Consider the following 13,598-nt stretch of genomic DNA (forward strand, 5'->3'; position numbering starts at 1 on the left):
CAAGGACTCTGCTTCCTTCCTTCTCTCCTACCTGCCACCTCCCTCGTTGGCTTTCTCCTCAAGTTGGAACACAAATGCCTACTGACTTCTACATGTCACACCAGACACAGTGACGCTCAGAGAAAGAACGGGAATTTTAAGTGACACACAAGGGGACCCGTGTCCTTTCCTGAGTTAATTCATGGTGAAAGGAACAGTTTTTTTCTTGGATCCACTGTGAGTGTTTTAAGATATGGCCCCAATTCCTTGACAATTCTTGTATCAAGAGGCAGGCCTGCCTTCGTGTCCTCCCCATAACCAACCAAGAGAGAAGGGCAGAAGGGCTGCATGTGAGTTCCAAGGCTGGGTGCAATCCTTCCTTGGAGGGAGGCCAGTTGCCAAGTCAGAATTCAGACAACCCGAGGCCGCCATATTGGAGAGATCACGTACAGGGCTGCCGTCGACAGCCGATAGCACTGCCTCTGGCCATTGGAGATGCCATCTTACATGTCTGACCTGGCTGAGGTCCCAGATCATTTCGGCCCCAACCAACATCTCTAACCCTCAGTAAAGACCCACGCCCCCAAGGAAGAACTGCCCTGAAAAGCTCTGTCCCACACAAAAAATGGTTGTTTTAAGCATCTAAGTTTCAGGGTAACTTGTGAACAACAGTAACCAGGCAAATAATCGTATCAACTTCTAGGGCTGAAAGAGGAATCAACACTCCCTGAGGCCCAGGGATAGATAAGAAGGGGGACTATATGAACTTGAACTGAGTCAGGAGTCTGGTGTGACACAGCAAATGGATACCGGGTAGGCACCCGGCAGTAATTTCCACAACTTTGAAGAATTCAATGCACTAACCTCCCGTGAGTTAATTTGTGCAAAGCGTTAACATGGTGCCTGGCATATAATAAAGACGTGATAAATGATAGTTATTTCTGTTATTATTCCATGTGCAAATGTACTTAAGAGTTTCTCATATACCTTCCCAAGGAGCTCACAAGTAAAATTTGGTTATCTTGTCTACTTCCTTGTTGATCTAGATGGGGGAAAATGCACGGAGGCAAAGACAAATAGATCTTCCTTTCAAATAAAAAGGACCCCCGTAGCTAAATCTTTTTATTGAGTCTTTTGTTTCTCCTTCTGCACCTCCCAACTCATGGCCTCCACACGTCCTCCCTTGCCTTTCCCTAGCAGTCTCTCCCCAAACTAGCATTCTTATCAAACTCGAGTACTAAGGCATTGGATCTTGCCATTCAGACTGTCCCAGCTCTCTCGGTTTCCTTTAGTTAGCCTGAGAGGCCGCTCTCCTCTCCATTCCTTCCTCCCTCTTATCTGAAACAGCTCCAAGCCCTGAGCGCTACCCTCCTGCCCCGGCGCCAGCCACCACCATCCATGTTCTTCCTAACTTGCTTGGGTCCAGTGTGCTTCTAACTCCAGAAGGTGGACTGTTGCAGACCCCTACCAAACATGGCGGCCACAGGCATTCGCGGTACCCATGTCCTTCTGCAATAGGGCTTTGGGCTTTGCAACTCTTCCCAAAGATGCAGGGCCCCCTCTCCCGGATTCTGGGCTGGCCCAGTGACTTGCTCTGATCCTGGTATCTCTACATTTGTCCTCTTGAAGTCCTGCACGCCCACAGGAAGAAACCCAGCAATCATGATGGAGACACCACACAGAGGGCGTCACTCCAGACGCTGGTAGAGGACAAAGACAGATGCCCTAGCCGGAAGACCAGACAGAGGAGGTGGCAGTGAGATCCTGCAGCCCAAACTGCAGGTGCACCAGGAAGCCCAGCCTCGACTGCATGAAGCAGACACCAGCGCACCGGCTGAGCCCTGGCCCATCAACCAGGGACCCGTGAGCAAGCCCCGACTGGCGTGCAAGCTTGAGTTTTGGGGCGGTGCAGTCCACAGCACTAGAGCCCTGGGCAGGCCCCCACCCCAGAAGGAAAGCTCGGTCACACGGCGATGCTTAAAGAATCCACAAGGTCTTGTCTTGTATTTCTCTCTCTTTCTCCCCTGCAGGTCGCTGGAGCAGCTATGTGTGTACAGCACACATGCGTGTTCTCATGCCTACGTGCGAGAACTTCCGTAAGTTACTTAATACTCTTCTTCACAGCAACTTGCCTTATTTACCTATACATTTACTAGAGAATGAAACTTCACGTTCGTATTACGAACGCATCACTTGATGGACACGGAAGGGTTCCGTAACACAAACAATGCAATTGTTACCATTTAAAGATGCCGACCCGTGGCCCCCACCCCAGCAACGCACACACCACCCTCTTCCTCAGATCACTTCCGAATACAAGACTTGTCGAGAAGACGTAAGAAAGTTTAACTTTTGCTTTAATTTGTCTTTGCACGTATCACCGTACTTTCACCTAACTAGATGTTATTATCTGACAATTGCCTACCTACAGAGTGCAAGTTCCGTTAGGACACTTTCTGTCCGTTTCACTGCCTTTCCCCATCACCGGGCCGTAGAGACCGCACTTAGTAGGCGCTTAGCACTTAGGCAGTGGCTAAAGGAATAAACAAATAAATTAACGATTCCTGCCTCAAAGCCTGGAGCTCCCCCCACCAATCATGAGGAAACTTGTTTGATTATAAAGACTCTCCTGGGAATCTTTTCTTCATAAATCAATACTGTTTGCACCAACTCAAAGTGAAATGCTCACTTCCCTTCATATTTTAGTCCCTAACGCAATACATTTTTGATGGTGTATTTATTTTCCGCCAAGTAACAATGGGTCTGATGAAAAATGGGCAGCCCTGAACCTTGGAATGTGTGAGAAAGAATAATGTGTTGATTAATCAACCTCACGAAACACGCAGCCCCTCTCTCGCAGAGGGTGGCGGGCATGGGCTCACACAAATGGAAAAGGATGAAGAGAATCAATTTTCTAGGAATCAGAAGGCCAAGGGGCTGGAGAGAAACCAAAGGCACATTTTTAGCCTTCTGTGCCCATGTCCTTTCTTCTTGCACTTAGCACACTCAAAAAAACGGTATTTCCCCCCTTTTCCATTAACCACCTCACCCTGTCTTCCTCTGATGCTCAAGGACAGACAATGGATGTACATAAATACAACTTTTATTTTTTCGCATTTTGTTCATAAAAGGGATAACACCTCCATAGCCAAAATTTTAAAAAAACTACATTCTTAGCAAAAGTAAACAGCAAATGACCAACGATTTCTGCTACTGATCTTTCAATGAGGCTTTCACTGTCCAACTGGAGAGACCACAAATGGAAAACTTCGGATCCATTTTTGTTTTCAATAAAAATCTTGTCTAACAGCATCATGAATATTCATGCTTTCGGCTTACTTCCAAATAAAAACAAGAGAAGCCAGATGAAACAAGAAAGAAAAAAAAAAGCAGTTCACTCAGCTGCACAAAGGTTTGAAGGACAAGATTTTATGTTTTAAGACATGTGCATCTGTTAAAAAAAAAAAAAAGAGAGAAGAAGAAGAAAAAAACAAACTTACAATAATCAGAGCATGAAAAGCGCCAGCATCGACATCAGCGTTTCTTAAATTTCGGTTATTTCCTCACCGACTTTGCAATGTTTGCCTTATCTGTGGGCAAGCGTCTCATTGTTTATGTAATCTTTTTTTTTTTTTCTGTAAATGGATTCAATGCAACCGATTTGTAAATAATCTCACCTCCACTCTTATCTATGTTTTAGAACCTATTTATAATTTTCTTATACATGATAAAACACATTGTAATTAATAAAATGAAAGACACATGCCCAAGTAGTAAGGAAAGTTTGGTGTATGGCCATTGGCACTCTCACCCCACTCAGAACGAATCACCCACCGAAACGTTGGGCATTTCGTTATGAAGAGCCTTCATGCTCAGGCCAAGGTCATTGAGAGCTGAACCCACGTGGGAGGGGCTCTGGGATAGAGCGGTAAGAACACAGCCTAACTTCAAAGGCTTGCCCTCTAGTGGGACTCCAACTATAAAAGGAATCAGGCCCGCTCTACCATTTGTTCTAGACATTGGACACCCAGAAGGCAGGGCTGAAGGCCAGGCTTCCGTATGATCTGCGCTATCCAATATGGCAGCCGATATGCTAGCCCCACGTGGCTATTTAAGTTTAAATGAATTAAAATTAAATATAATTCAAAATGTAGTTCCTCCACTTCAGTGGCTACATTTCAAGTGCTCGGTCACCACTCAGGATGAGAGGCTGTTCTGCTGTGTGGAGCACAGATATGTGGGCCATCTCCACCACCACACGAAGTTCTACCAACTAGCTCATTCCAGAAACCACATTCTCTCCACACCCAGGAGCTAATTCCAATAACTCATCTGTGAAACTCAGGGCCCCACATCCTCTATAGGCACACGGAGATCCATCCCCAAATCTTCAGAGACATTGTGGCTATTTCCCTGGGAGATTCTGGAATCTTCTGAGTATTAACCTTAATTCCTTTTTCCAGAAGGTGCCTCTTCCTGCTTCTGTCTGTTAAATATCCCTTCATCTCATGCCAGAGTGTCCACAAGGAGCTTTCCGGCCACTTTACCAGGGAGCAGCAGCCTTCACTTCACTTACACAGAGTTAAGAAGACACCTGTCCAAAAAACACTGCTATTTTTGAGATACTGGGATCATTTACAGCATTATTATCTTGTGCTCTGACGGGCACACTGTGATTCAGACACAGCCAAGTTCTGATAAGACAGCGTCTTCACACGTTACATATTGGAAAACTATTATTACTTCCTCTGTAATGGAATCATGATAACATCAAACAAGAATGAGGTTTCGTCTTGGCTTTGGTCCAAATGGAGAAGTCATCCTAATAAACTGGAAACAGACCCAAAGCCCAGACTAATAAGAAGGTATCTGGTCGGCTTTTTCTAGTGGTGGAATAGTTTAACACAATTAACTTGATGAAGCCAAGGACTGAAACCCGGCGGCTACGAAATGCTGAAGTCTGGATCGTAGGCGAAAATGCCCCCAGGGGCCAGGAAAGTAATTTAAGCGAGGCGGCTGTGGGGAGGTTCTGGAGGGAGTGGGGGACCCTGATGGAGTGAACAAAAGCCCCCCACCCCCGAGAGTTGACTCCAAAATCTCAGAGCAGAAAAATGGGCTCAATGTTAAGATCTTCTGACCTTTTTTTTTTTTAAGAGAACACAGAAAATCAGCTTCTTAAATAAAATTCATTTTTAAAATTCTAGGCACAGCCAACAAAACGTCCTCAGGCCTGCAGACTCTAAGCCATGTACTAAGCAATGTTTTCTTTTCACTGTATTTATTTATTTTGAGAAGAGGGAAGGGGCAGAGAGAGAGAGGGAGAGAGAGGATCCCAAGCAGGCTCCATGCTGTGAGCGCAGGGTCCGTCCTGGGGCTCAAACTCATGAACTGTAAGACTGTGACCTGAGCTGAAACCAAGAGTCGGGCCCTTGACCAACCTAGCCATGCGAGGCGCCCCTCCTAAGTCGTGTTTTGATGAATTGGGTCGTAAAGGAGAAAGAAAAAGTGTGATTTCGCGATCAGGTTATCCCTCGTGGCAGACTGCGGCAGTGGCCACGGTTCTTGCCTTCCCTTGCCTTGCGCCCCGCTCTGTTTAGAAAGCAATGGAAATAACGATGCGAATCCAGGGGCCTGCTGGAATCGGGCTCATCCTCGTTTGTGAGCCTACATGTTAAACCCTCAGGAGTTCTTACAAGGCGGATAGTAACTTGAATGGGGGAGGGGGGAATTTACACCACAGAAACAGGCCAGCGCTACAGATAAGCTGCCTCTCCCCCTTTCCCGAGACGTTATCAGACGCTCATCAGCTTACGTCTGCATGAGCCTCTTACACACCAATCCAGGCATCGAATGCAGTCCCTTCTTTCTTTCTCTCTTTTTTTTTTAAGTTTAGTTACTTATTTAGAGAGAGAGAGAATGAAGGAGGGGCAGAGAGAGCGATCCCCAAGCAGGCTCCAGCGCAGAGCCCGACATGGGGCTTGAACCCACAGAACCCATGAGAGCATGACCTGAGCAGAAATCAAGAGTCAGATATTAACCGACTGAGCCCCCAGGCGCCCCCAGTCCCTTCTTTAATAAGAAGAATCGAGGAGCCCGAGATCCCTTTGTAAGGAGCAGCTCCAATACCCGGTAGGGAGTCTCGACGGGTTTTTCAGGACCTAGAGAGGTGAGAGATCTTGGACCCCGGGATCCCCTATTTTCTTCATCCACACATACACGCAGCTACGGCCCCACTTTCAGAAAACAGTAGTGCAAGCGCCCCACTGGCAAACTATGAAGGCATTAGCGTATTGATTTTAAGACGGCCATTTCTTACGGCATCACTTTTTAGTAAGGACCGGAAATGGCTCCAAGCGCCTGGAATGCGCAGCCCCCAGAAGCAGGGACCCCCTAGAAGAGGGGCGGCATGCGGGGCGATGGCGGCCAGAGCGGCAGAATTTAGTCGAGCACGGAGCCAGTCTTCTTCAAGGGCTGCCCGTGCTGTTTCTTTCATGGCAACCTGGGGTCCAGTCGATTGATGCTGGCTTGATAGTCAAATGAATGAATGAATGAATGAATGAATGAATGAATGAATGAGATGGAGAGATTCAGATGTTCAGATGCCTCTGGGAAAATGAGAAGAAGGGCATCTTATGATCGGGGAAGGCTGCTGCTCCCGTGCATGTGGTGTCGAGGGCCAGGCACCGGCTCGCACACTGAGGATGGATGCTCGGCTCTTCCTGAGAGATGAGTGTCCTGCAACCCATTGAGACTCCATGTCTGCAGCTCACGGTGCACCCGCCGTGGCTGGGATCCAGAGCTTCTCCATTCGGAGACTTGACCGCAGCAAATGCCTTCCGACCTTCTATGTGATCGCCCTGGGAGTCTGACTGTCCCCCGAATTGGTGGTGATTTCGCCCAGGCAGTGGGCAGAATCACGACTTCCCTCTTGACCCAAGTTACACATTGGACCACGCAGTCGTCCTGAGCTTATTTTTCATAGCATTAGGGAAATAGGGATATACAAGCATACTCGTTTTATTGTGCTTTGCAGGTGTGGTGTGTTTTACTATCTGAAGGTCTATGGCCACTCTGCCTTGAGCAAACCTGTTGGTGCCATTTTCACAACAGCATTTTGCTCACTTCCTGTCTCCACGTCACATTCTAATAATTCTTCCAACGGGCCAAACATTCTTGATACTAGTATATTTGTCACGGTGATCTGTGATTAGTGATTACCAATTGTGGAAAGCTCGGATGACACCATTTTTTAGCTATAAAGTGTTTGTAATTAAGGTAGGTACATTTTTTTTTAATGTTTTTATTTATTTCTAGGAGAGAGAGAGAGAGAGAGAGACAGCGTGAGCAGGGGAGGGTCAGAGAGAGAGGGAGTCACAGACTCTGAAACAGGCTCCAGGCTCTGAGCTGGCAGTCAGCACAGAGCCCGACGCGGGGCTCGAACCCACGAACCGCGAGATCATGACCTAAGTGAAAGTCAGACGCTTAACCGACTAAGCCACCCAGGCGCCCCAAGGTAGGTACATTTTTAAGACATAATGCTATTGCACACGTAAGGACTACCAAAGAGTATGAACGTAATCTTCATATGCACAGGCAAACCAGAAACATCCACTCGATGTGCAGTGATATTCCCTTTGTGCGGGAGTCTGGGACCAGACCTGCACTGTCTCCCGGTCACGGTGCCTGTGCAGGAAGCTCAGGACTACAAAGCTGTTGGCGGCTCTGACAGTGACAGAGATTAATCACTCAACATTCATTAGGACTCAATTATTGTGATTCTTTAGTGTCTTGTGGTCTCTCCTTTCACGTTCTACAAACAGGCTGGGCTGCGGGTTTGAAGATAGAACATTCTGGAAACCAGTGTAAAGTCCCCAGGGGAGGGGGCTCTTTAATCACCATTTACTCCACCATGCAGAGTTTCATTCTTCTGACTTTTCAGCCAGTGCCAGAAGGCAAGAGGAGCTCTCTGGAGATTTTGCAAATGCCAGCGTGTTCACGGCGGGCCCTCCACTCTCCGGTCTGGGAAGCCTTCTCGGCGGCGGCGGCCACAGGTCGCTCCAGGGGAGCCCGTCTCCCCCATCGGACATGCCGGGACACCTGCCCCACACAGCTCTTGATACGTGGATGCAGAGCATCCTAGGACCACGTTCAATGTCATCAGCTTCTGTGACATCACAGAGGGACATGGCTCTCTCTGCCTAACATCTACTGATGACACGGCAAAGGGCACATGAGGCCCAGCCAGAGGCCGCTCGCATCTCATAAACTGTGCCCTCTCTCTCTACCCCTTTCGCCGTTCAATTCAATTACAGGGCACACACCTGCCCTCCCTTTGAATAGTTTAAATTACATGCGAAATGATAGCAATCTGGAGTCTAGAAGAAAGTTGTAGGTGTTTATGTAACATTTTATGCACACACACACACAAAGTCAGCAATCCCCATGGCAACGGGCCTGCCGCCTGTGTTTCTGGAGACAATTCAGGAAGCAAGGAGGAAAGAGCAACGCCGGGTGACTGAATTTCAGGGGTTTGCAGGAAACCTTTCCAGATACAGGTAACTTCTCGTTCTCTCCCAAGTAAGGTTCTTTGTGGCTTCAAGTCATCTCAGGGGGGAAGGGGACTTTACACCTTGCAATTGTCAAACGTCTTCCTTTCAACCTTCTCTGTCTCTGTTGGCTTGAAGAATATAATTTCTTAAAGCATTTTTTGCGTCTTAAGACCACATCTCAATGTCCTTTCCCTTCTCAAGCAAATGTCGTAAACAGGCAAAGGACAGCATAATCTGAAAAAGCACTTAATTCTCCATGGAAAGAACTACAAGGGATAGCATCACAGATGCCTGTACAACCTTCACCTAAACTGACGAATTCTGAACTGTTGCCACGCCCACTGTGCTGCTCCTTCTGCCTCCCGAAATACGCACATGGCCAATCTCAAGGTGTGGGCAGAACCGATTTCTTCTGAAGGCCTCTGTTGGTCTGCTGGTATCTGTGACCAATACACTGAGCTCGCTGGCTTGATTTTCTCCTGTGAGTTACTGAATTAGCCCCCTGTACTTCACTGTGACCACATCCTAACTAATTCCATCTGCAAAGACCCCAACCACCTGGTAAGGTCGATTCCTAGGGCACTGACCGTTAGGACAACAACGTGGAGATTTTGCACACAGGTGTTAAGTGAAGGTACCTGGGAACATGTTAGAAAAATCAGTTCTCTGGCCCAACTCCACATCTACTGAACCAGAAACTTTAGAAGTGGGTCTGGGGGCGCCTGGGTGGCTCAGTCGGTTAGGCGTCCAAGTCCTGATTTCGGCTCAGGTCATGAGCTCACAGTTCGTGGGATTGACATGAGTGGGATTCTGTGCTGACAGTGTGGAGCCTGCTTGGGATTCTCTCTCTCTCTCTCTCTCTCTCTCCCTCTCTCTCCCTCTCTCTCCCTCTCTCTTCCTCTCTCTCCCACTTTCTCCACTTCCCCCCGCTCCCGCTTTCTCTCTCTCAAAATAAATAAATAAATAAACTTTAAGCACAAGCAGAAGTAGAGTCCAGTGACCGACATAGTAAAGGCACTGTGGGGATGCTCACGCCCCCTCCCAGGCTGGGAACCGTGGTTTACACTACTCTTGGCTGAGAGCCGTCCACGGCAGCTGAAAGCACCAGGCTGGCGGACTCCCTTCCCAGAGGAGCATCTGCATCCCGTGGGGGTGGAGGGTGAGTGGGGCATCCTGCCCTGGGGCTCCGGGCCACACCGCCACCTGCTAGCTATCTATGCTGCTATCAGACACACACACACGTCAAGGGAATATTCCCAAATCAATAGAACTACTCCACAGGCTGTCCACCGATGTATCCTTTTCATTTCGAAAACCAAGCCAGCACGTGTCCTCAGATGTTTCTCTGTCCCTGTACAGCACACAGGAGAATACGGGGAACCGTGTGAGGCTCACAGCTCTTTTGGCCAGAAACACCACACCACTGAGTTCCACGGCTCTTTCTCACATGCTGCGCAGGAGAGCTCTGAGGCCACCCTTGTTCTCTGGTTCATCGGGAGGGAGAGAGAGAAAAGATACCCACTGCTTTCTGGTCTTTCCAAACTTCCCATGCGTGCTCCCTGGAGCTCACGGGTCCTTTCAGGGTCCGACCAACATGTAACTCCTTCCACTCCGCACCTGATGCTCTGTTTCTCTTGACCCTCAGTTTAGGAGAAGCTATTTATCTGATATTTTGGAGCAAGAACCAGCCTGATGAAAGATTTCCAATTTTTGCGTCCAATTCCAAAGTTAAGGGTTTCGCGCTCTTGTTTTCCATGTGTGTTATGACATCCCATTCTTTGCGGAAATCAGCATCACGTGTCCGTGTGATGGCTTGACTCTTGGGAAGAACCATGCTAGACTAAGAACCCCAACAGAAGGTGGGTTGATGGATGGATAAATACCCATGGCAGGTTGACTGAGAATGCGAAGATAACTGGTCTCTTGAGCTCATTGGAGACTCGGTAGCCCAAGTGGTTCCTGAGAAGGAAGCCAAGTTGCTCCCAGACCCTGCAGCCAAGCTCAGCTAAGTGAAAACGGTGACTTCTCACTGTCCCCCTTAATGCCGCCGCGATGTTAGCTACCCGTCTCCCCACTGTGCATTTCAGGATGGCATAATTGGGTTTGTCAGCTGGAAGCAGTCTTGAGCTCTTCTCTCTGAGAGATGCTGACACTGATCTATCAACTCTGAGAGGCAGTCTTGAGCCTAAGAAGCCAGTTCTGGGAAGTGCTCATTAACGCTAATGAAATGGATGTAATTGAAGTGTGATACACTTTCTGCCGATGTGGTAACAAGGATGGGCTCCGTCTTTGAATACACCCCTCTGATGTTATCAAAGCCCTTCTTCTTTTTTTAAGAAAAGATATTAAGATATACTTATTGTGAAGTATAGACTAACTAGATTAGGTCCTTGCTCTTTGGTAAACATGAAAATTGGCCTTGATTTTAATGGCTTGTTGCCACGTTATCTGCTGCCAACATCTGGGAAGGGTGTTTCAAAGAAACAGAACCTCTTCCATGGCCAGGCAAGGCCATTATGTTCCCAACAGACACTTCTTACCTCACGTTCATGGGGACCGTGTTATTCCCTGAGAACCACAGCTGCCTTCAACGTCCGAGAGTAGGTGGGTTATAACCTGCGATTACAGATATGCCTCCGGCCATCACCCATTGGTTTTCCTCCACGTTTCTCAATGCCGGCATCACTGATTGGCAGTGGCTCAGAATAGCCTCTGTTGGGGAGAGGGAGGTTGTCCTGTGCGATGTGCAATGGGGAACACCTAGTATCATCCCCGGTCTCTACGCAGGAGACACCAGAGGAAAACTTCTCCCAGCTCTGATAACCAAGTATGTCACGCGAGGTTTCCAAATGTCCCTTAGGAAGGGGATACATCTGACCCCTGGTTGAGAACTGCTAGTTTTGCCTGAATGGAAGCAAGGCCATCCTTCCTCCTAAAGGATGTAGCTGTTACCATAGAGATGGAAGTTGATCAGTTGTAATACTTTCAGGTGCATCCAGCAGCTCTCAACCAGGAGTGGCTATAATGTGCCCTCCGAGTGGGGCGCTGAGGGCTCAGTCGGTGAAGCGTCCAACTCTTGGTTCGAACTCTGGTCATGATCTCACAGTTCATGAGTTTGAGCCCCCGTCTCTCTCCCCTTCCCCCACTCTCTCTCTCTCAAAATAAATAAATAAACTTAAAAAAATTGTTTAATGTGTCCTCTGTGTAACTTCAGGAAAAACATAGGTAATTAATATAAAAATAATAATTCAATTATTTATGTTTACCAAGTGCTCAAAATGTGCCCATCACAGGTTAAAATTCTCGCAATAGCCCTAAGGGTTGCTGCGATTATTCTTATCCTCATATGGAAACTGAGGCACGGAGAAGTTGAGGACCCTGTCCATGTTGCTGCCGGGAGGCCGTGGGTCTAGGATTTGAACTCAAGCATCATCTCTAGAACTTACCCCCATCCCGATGCTACCGGTGGGCATCTGCTCCTGCCTTTGCCCCGTGGATGAACCCCTTGTCTTGTAGTATTGATACCTCGGTTTCCCCTTTGTCAAATACTCTGCCTCTGCTCTCAGTCAGCACATTGTTAGTGGGATTAATCCACCACTTGCAACTTCGAAGGATAGCCTGGTGAATAAGCACATTCAAATGTTCTGGTCCCAGTAAATGCATGAGGGATGGGTACGTGGCTCAAACCAACCCAAGCAGACTCAACTCCAGCTCATCTGTGACCAAAATGTCCACTTACAAATTTCTGGTGTGGTGGTCGTGGTGGTGGTGGTGGTAACATACACAGACATAAACTCCACCATCATAACCAATGTTGAGCATACAGTTCAGTGGTATTAAATTCACTCACCGCTGCCCATCTCCAGAATCCAATTCATCTTGTGAAACTGAAGCTAGTCACCCATTCAATGACAAATCCCCCAGCCCCCAGCGCCTGATGACCGCACTCCTCCTTTCTGTCTCGATGGCTGTGACCATGTACCTCCCATAAGAGGAATCATTCGGTATTTGTCATTTTATGACTGGCTTACTTCACTTTGTATGATGCCCCCAAGGTTCATTCATGTTGCAGCAAGTGTCAGAATCCCGTTCCTTTCAAAGGCTGAATCATATCCCGTTGTTATGCGTGGACTCCCCTTGCTACCCATTCATCTGTTGATGGACACTCAGGTTGCTTCTGCTTCTTGCTCCTTGTAAATAATGCAGCTGTGGGCATACAAATGTCTCTTCAGGATTCTGCCTTCAGTTCTTTGGTCACACATACACAGAAGTGCAACTGCTGGCTCATACAGTCATTTTATTTTTAGTGTTTTGAGGTGCCGCCATATTGGTTTTCACGACAGCTGCACCATTTTACACTTCCACCCAGAGGACACAAGGCTTCCCACTGTTCCACATCCTCATTGACACTTACTGTTTTCTGGTTTAGCCACAGCAGCAATCCTAATGGGGGTGAGGTTACGGTATTTCATTGTAGGAGACGTGCACTTCCAAACTCTCAAGTGTTGTATGAGCCGGGAACCGCTGAAGTCACCGTGGGGGAGCTGGTAAGAGCGGGGACAGCATTAAGACAGAGGTTTGGATGATGGAGTGAGAGTCGATGAATCCCAGAATGGGTTGTTCACAGAGCTGTGGCATCTTGTGAATAATGACTTGCCAAACACGATGCAAATGTGGTTTTCTAGAAGCCCCATAGGGCCATCCAAGCAGCAGTTCCAGAGGAGCCAAGATGTGGATTCTCAGGAGCAGCGGGTCTGATCCAGGCAGCAGGGGGTAAGAGCCTCTAGAAAGGCTGTGTCTCCCCTTATGATGTAGGGAATGCCATCCTCCAAAGGCTCCCCTGAGACACATTCAAAGGAAGAGACGTTTTCTTCAGGCAAGCATGTCTGGTGATCAAAATACCAGAACAAGGTGCCATTGGATGCCAATATTTTAGGGAGACGTGAGATATGGTCTTCGTCTTCTTCTACGCACTGTCCTCACAGACGGCTCCATCTGAGTGATGGTCACCATCCGTGTCTGCACCTGCTGATCCTTCCGGATTATGCTTCCAGGTCCTTCCAGATGATG

At 47.9% G+C, this 13,598-nt stretch overlaps 1 long non-coding RNA gene across 1 annotated transcript; it reads left to right on the forward strand.

Moving 5' to 3' along the window:
- Positions 1-8,200: 8,200 nt before the first annotated feature.
- LOC144229631 (uncharacterized) lies at positions 8,201-8,995 on the forward strand. Its single transcript, XR_013334543.1, has 2 exons — positions 8,201-8,534; positions 8,730-8,995. It is a non-coding gene; the product is annotated as an uncharacterized LOC144229631 (long non-coding RNA).
- Positions 8,996-13,598: the final 4,603 nt, after the last annotated feature.

Source organism: Crocuta crocuta, unplaced genomic scaffold (genome assembly GCF_008692635.1).
Source record: "Crocuta crocuta isolate KB4526 unplaced genomic scaffold, BGI_CrCroc_1.0 scaffold862, whole genome shotgun sequence".
Taxonomy (NCBI): domain Eukaryota; kingdom Metazoa; phylum Chordata; class Mammalia; order Carnivora; family Hyaenidae; genus Crocuta; species Crocuta crocuta.